Source organism: Microtus oregoni, unplaced genomic scaffold (assembly GCF_018167655.1).
Source record: "Microtus oregoni isolate MIOR12 unplaced genomic scaffold, Mior012 000021F_ref0000039, whole genome shotgun sequence".
Classification (NCBI taxonomy): domain Eukaryota; kingdom Metazoa; phylum Chordata; class Mammalia; order Rodentia; family Cricetidae; genus Microtus; species Microtus oregoni.
In genome coordinates this window covers 10038334-10044358 of record NW_024543080.1, presented here as the reverse complement: position 1 = coordinate 10044358, position 6025 = coordinate 10038334, and positions in this window count along the sequence as shown.

The following is a 6025-nucleotide window of genomic DNA, read 5'->3' as shown; positions in this document are numbered from 1 at the left end:
TATGCATCGGTGTGTTTAATGTATATTTTGTGATGAAGTGTGTTCACTTAGTACTGTGTGGGAAACATTCTTTCTGAAAAGATACAGCACAGATAAACACATGTATCTGTTCACCCAGAAGAGAAATCCCTGAGTGATCACACTGAGGAGAGTACCAAAGTCCAACTTGTTAAAACAACACATTCATGAGAGGTTTTCGAAGCTGGAAATCATTAAAAGAAGCAAATATACTGTGGCAATATTGCTCCTCCAAATGAGACAAAAGGACAGTCTCAGGTCAAAGCAGTAAATTAGGAAGAAAAAGAGTTTCTGTGTTAGAATATGAATAATTTGAAACAAAAAGGTAAATTTGAAAAAGTTAAAAGAACCAAGTACATATTGAAATTAAACATGCAAATATTGCTGATATGGATGGTACAGGAGAAAATTAAAAATTATCAAAAATAATTCTACACAGTTACTTCTGGAAATATTCTTTTATAAAAAGATAGAGATATTCTGACAAAGACATTCAGAATATCCTATATATTACATTGAAATCACCATCTATTTCTTGCTATTATCATGATGTCAAAGTCCAAAACAAAGAGTTCTGATATCAGCATGAATAAATTATTAACCTATTACATAGAGTTCTTTTAGAGTAAGATAATAACTCTCAGCAAATATCTAAGACTATATCACACAGGGAAATATATTTAAAATTCTCCAAAAGACAAAGTTAATACAATATACCCAGACAAAAAAATGCTTTAGAATTCAAGGAGAGATGGATGTTTCTGAAACAAGAAATATTAAAGACAACTATTACTATCAGGGCAGTCATAAAACATATATCTGGGAATTCTATACTAGGGGCAAATTACACAAAATAAAGTAATAAAAATAATGTAAGATAAAGCTTAATAGTAGAGTAAAAACAAAAAGAAAGTGGAAAAGAGCAAGAAATTTTTCCACACAGAAAACAAACAACTCAGCAATACTGAAAATAAGAAAAGGAACAAACAAATACAAGGCAATAAAAAATGTACAACATAACAGATTTATGTATTTTATTTATATACAGATAACCACACTGTGGATAATGAATAAAAGCTTCAGTGATTTTTTTTTGTTATGTGTAATGTAGTTAAAGTGTAAAACAGGGAGCGAGTGTGTAAGTAAAATAAAAATGATATAAATAGTACGTGAGGAAATCTGTGAATGTTCTGCTCTTCTGACAGTGTGACCATTGGTAATTTATTAATTTTCTAGAAATTGACTGTACAATGAATATCATTTTTCTAGTACTTTATCCAAGGAGAGTTTGCATCCCTGAATTATATCTAAAGATATCTAATTATTTCATTGAATGCCACCACCTATTTTTGCAGTATTTGTGAATCAATTCAATCCTATCATTTCAAATTTTGTCTATTTTTCTTAATTTACATCATGCCTCTACTGTTTTAAATGTCATTTTATCAATTTTTTGTTAATCTGACATTAATTGATCTCACTTCTTTCCTAAAGATTATGTGCCACTATTATCATGACCCATAATTTTAAATTAACAATACTAAAAAGACCATTTCTGCACCTGCAAGAAAAAGTGATGAATAGGAAAACTTCAGGAGAACTCTTTCTATGTACATATACACATACACATAATATATGCCTATATGAATATCTATCTATCTCTGAGATTTGTCACTTCAATCCATTATATATTTTATTTTACTCTTAGTTGATTAAGGTAAATTTTCATAATAACTGAGATACAAAGCTTTGTTCTTCTCTATCATATATACATAAGTATATAGAATGGTGATGTTTTTAAAAAATGGCCCACCAACACTTACTCTAATAAACATTTATCTAGTTACTTCAGAAATAAAATTGAAGCCTTGCTGATAAAATTTCTAATTATCTATTAGGACATAGTTAATTAGATAAGTGAATGACCACTGGTGTGACCGAAGATCCAATGTCTAAATGTGAGCTTCTCAGAATTTCTGTCTGTTCTTTGTTCAGGTTCATCATTTTAAGGCAACTTAATGCTTCTTGCTTGTGTTAGTCTTACTATGAAGGTATCTACTTAGTACTAGGTTAGGTTCTAGGGTACTAGGGTACCAACAACATTTACAATGTTAATAGATGAGACTTTTGAAATATAATTTTTATTTTATTCTCAGCTTTATGACTTCTAATTAAAACAGATGAATAAATTCTTTGTCACAGATAAATGGTATAAGTTCATTTCTTGCATGAAGTACAAAGCAAAAGATCAACTTTGATTATGACATTAATGAATTACCAGAAGGAGGTTTATAAACAAAAAAAAGATGATGGAATTTTCCTCACAACATTTAAAATATATTTATTGTCTTAAGTTGTGGTATGTTTGCATACTGTGTGAAGATGTATTGCTGTGATTGGTGTAATAAGAAGTTGAATGGCCAATAGCTAGGCATAAGTCTGAGGTGGGATTCTAGGAAGAGGAGGACTCTGGGAAGAAGAAAGGCAGATTTGCCAGGAGATTCTGAAGAAATCGGATATGCAGTACAGAGCAGAGGTAACTGAGTCTCATGACAGAATGTAGATCAATAGAAAAAGGTTAATTTAAGTAATAAGAACTACTAGGGAAAACGCCCAAGCTAAGGCCGAGCTTTTACAATTAAGTCTCTATGCTGTTATTTGCAGTCTGGAAGTCCCAATGAGAAAGTATTGCTATAGGCTTAGCATAAAATGTGTAAAACATTTTGTTTTTAAAAATATATTAATAAGGTAAAAGGGCATTAATGTATTCTTATTCTAGAACAAATTATGACTTTAAAAATTTTTACTTCAAATATATTTTTAAAATTGAGTGACATATATAAAAACACTTTCTATTTCCTGAACAAAGTTATAATTGCTATTAGTAAAACTTATTTCAACTGTCTTATGTCTATCCCTTTAATCAGTGCATATTCAGTAAATCTCTATTTCCTTACCCTGTATTTTCCATTTACTAGAAGCTGAGACGTCCATCCTAATTCCTACTTCTTTGATTCTTCCTGTTTTTTACTTCTATAAAACCCCATTTGTCATGTCTTACAGGGTTGGGTTCAGTTTCTCTTGAAATGTCTTCCTCCTACTTCTATAGTTTGAATAAATTCTGTCTTGCCAACATGCAAAGAGATCATGCCTTTCTTTCCTTTGATAGACTTTGGCAGTCAATTTTAGTAAAATGATAGTGCTTCTGACAAAGCTCTATCAAACCTTAGGCTTCCTTCTCTTATACTTTAAACAGGCTGATGGTTCAGTGAATATCATTAATTTTAAGATTACAGCATTCATAAGTCAGCACTAAATTATTTAAGAAAACTATACTAAAATTGCTTAGTTATTAATATTTATCTAATAGGAAATTATATAAGTATATCAAACATTCCAAAGTCTTCTAAAAATACAGAGGATTATCTTGCCACAACTGATGCACAGAGCTGGGTACAATTAAATACTCTGTTTTATCACACACAACCTTAGATCACAGACCAGATCTCAAAGAGCTCACAAGTAGATGATTCCTATTAGTGGTTAATGCCTAGTCATCAATAATGTATCTCTTGGTATCACATTAAGGAAAGAATGAAAAGCACATCCCCTTGGCGTCATTTAACCAAGTGGGAGTCCAGATTTAAATAATTTTTTCACACTCCCTGTGTCTTTAGTCCTTTGTTGCATGAGTCTGAATCCGTGCCTACCTGAGGCTATGTCTGCCTCTGTGATGTCTGTGTCCTTGTTGAAAAGCATAGAAAACACCACATGGGAAGGAATGGAATACTTCACAGAAACCTTTTATACAGTTTTACAAGGGATTAAATCACTGGCTCCAACTAATTTCAACTGGTCAGACAGAAAACAGTACTATAAACATCACTGTTTCTCAACCAACATCTGCATATGGTTGCTTTTAATCTTTATGATGGGTTTTAGGAAGCTGCTTTTAACTTGCATATTTGCTGCTTTCAGAAAATGATATAAATGCATTGTCTGGATTAGGAAAATGGAATAGAATGTAATTTAAGATTATCGTTAAACTTTGGCTAGGATTGTAAAAGTTGATTATATAGGAAATCCAAGGCAAATAAAGCTGATTGTTACATTGCCTTTTAAAAGTCAGGTTGAATGAACAGTTAGAGCACAGGGCATCCTCAAATCTTAAGTCTTAAGTGACCTCAAGGTGTATTATTAACTTTGACTGAGAGGTCCAGCAAAAGTTCCAGTCACTCAGAACATAAGAGATATTTTCAGAATATTGCATTGCCGCAACCTCTCCTCATTCTCTCTCTCTCTCTCTTTCTTTCTTTCTTTCTTTCTTTCTTTTCTTTCTTTCTCCCCAACATATTTATAAACAAATGAGCATCATTTTTATTAAGAATTTTTAAATACAATCTTTTCTCATTTTACAAAACTATCCCAGTTTCCACTCCCTCCTCTCCTCTCTCCCCACTCTTCCTCCCATCCCCCTCATCCATTCCTCAGAAAGGTTAAGGCTTTGCATGAGAAGTCAAAAAGTCTGACACTTCACTTTGAGGCAAGACCAAGGCCCTAAGCAGCATTTTGTTAAGGCAAGAAAAGCAATGGCTGCCACACAGGCAAGTATGAATTCACGCACATCCAGAGAGTGGTCCTGGTACGAGGTGAGGCTGTGTACAAATGGCCCCAAGTGCTTGGCCCTTTGTAGTTCATAATAAACTCAATCCAGAAGATGGCTCTGTTTAGTGACTTCATTGTCTGCATAAGGTAGTAGCTTATAATCACACTGCATTCTATTCATACATAAAATGAAATAGATGTCATTATGAGTATTTTTATAGATAATAAAAAGTCCTCACACGAAAACTGGAAACAAAGTGTTTTATCCAGTAATAATTATGGAGGTGTCAACTAGAACACAAAGCATAGAAACACAAAAAAGAAAACATAGAAAATAATAATTATTTCTAAGCTACAGTTTGGACCTGTAAAACCTCCCAAACTAAACAATCAAAATGTGGTATGGGACAATTGTATTCTGTCAATTATATTTTAAAAAAATGCTGATTGGTCAGTAGTCAGGCAGGAAGTATAGGTGGGACAACCAGACAGGAAGTAGAGGCAGATCAAAGAGAACAGAAGTATTCTGGGAAGAAGGAAGTTTTTTTCTGCAGTTGTGAGCCCTCCACAGAAAAGCAAGATGGGACTGCCTCACTGAAAAGCCATGTGGCTAGCATAGACAAGAATAATGGGCTTATATAAGTTATAAGAGCCAATGAGAAGCCTGAGCTCATGGGCCAATCAGTTTACAGTTAATGTTCACCTCTGTGTGATTTCTTTGGAACTTAATGATTGCGGGGACCAGCCAGGACAGAAACTCAGACAACAAAAATGAAAATGAGGTATCTCTCATTTGGGGGCAATAAAACTTGAGTTAGCTGGTAAGCAATTATTAATAGGCAAGATATGCAAAGTTCACAATTCAGAGATAGGAGAAAAACCCCTATCAAGTTCCCAGTGTGGTGCTTATGAGGGCAAAGATGAAAATGAGTTGGAACTGACTAGGATTTTGTACTGATCTCTTACTACTGATTAATTTTTATAACTATAAATGTGCATGACTATATTATTTACCATAAGAGAGACTGACTATGACCTACTGCTTAACAATAACTGTCTATCATTGTTGGACAATTTTTTAAGAAGCAAAGAAAAATGAATTGAAATTTCAATATGAGTCAAGCTTCTGTACTTAGCCAGACATTTTGTAAGAAACAAAACAAGCAAAAACAAAATACAAACAAACAAACAAAACCACCAAGGTTTACTTGTGGTGTTCCGTCATATTCTCATTTAACTCTGCCCTTATCTTTGCTTCCACTCATACGTCTGCTTTCTTTTTATTAAGGTAAGAACTAAACAATTAAGATCATGTAGTTATATATGCCGTTTGCTGTAGCATGAGTTAGAAGATTTTTCATTTTTGTGGCCTAGGTTCAGAATGACCTACAAAGTGTCTTTG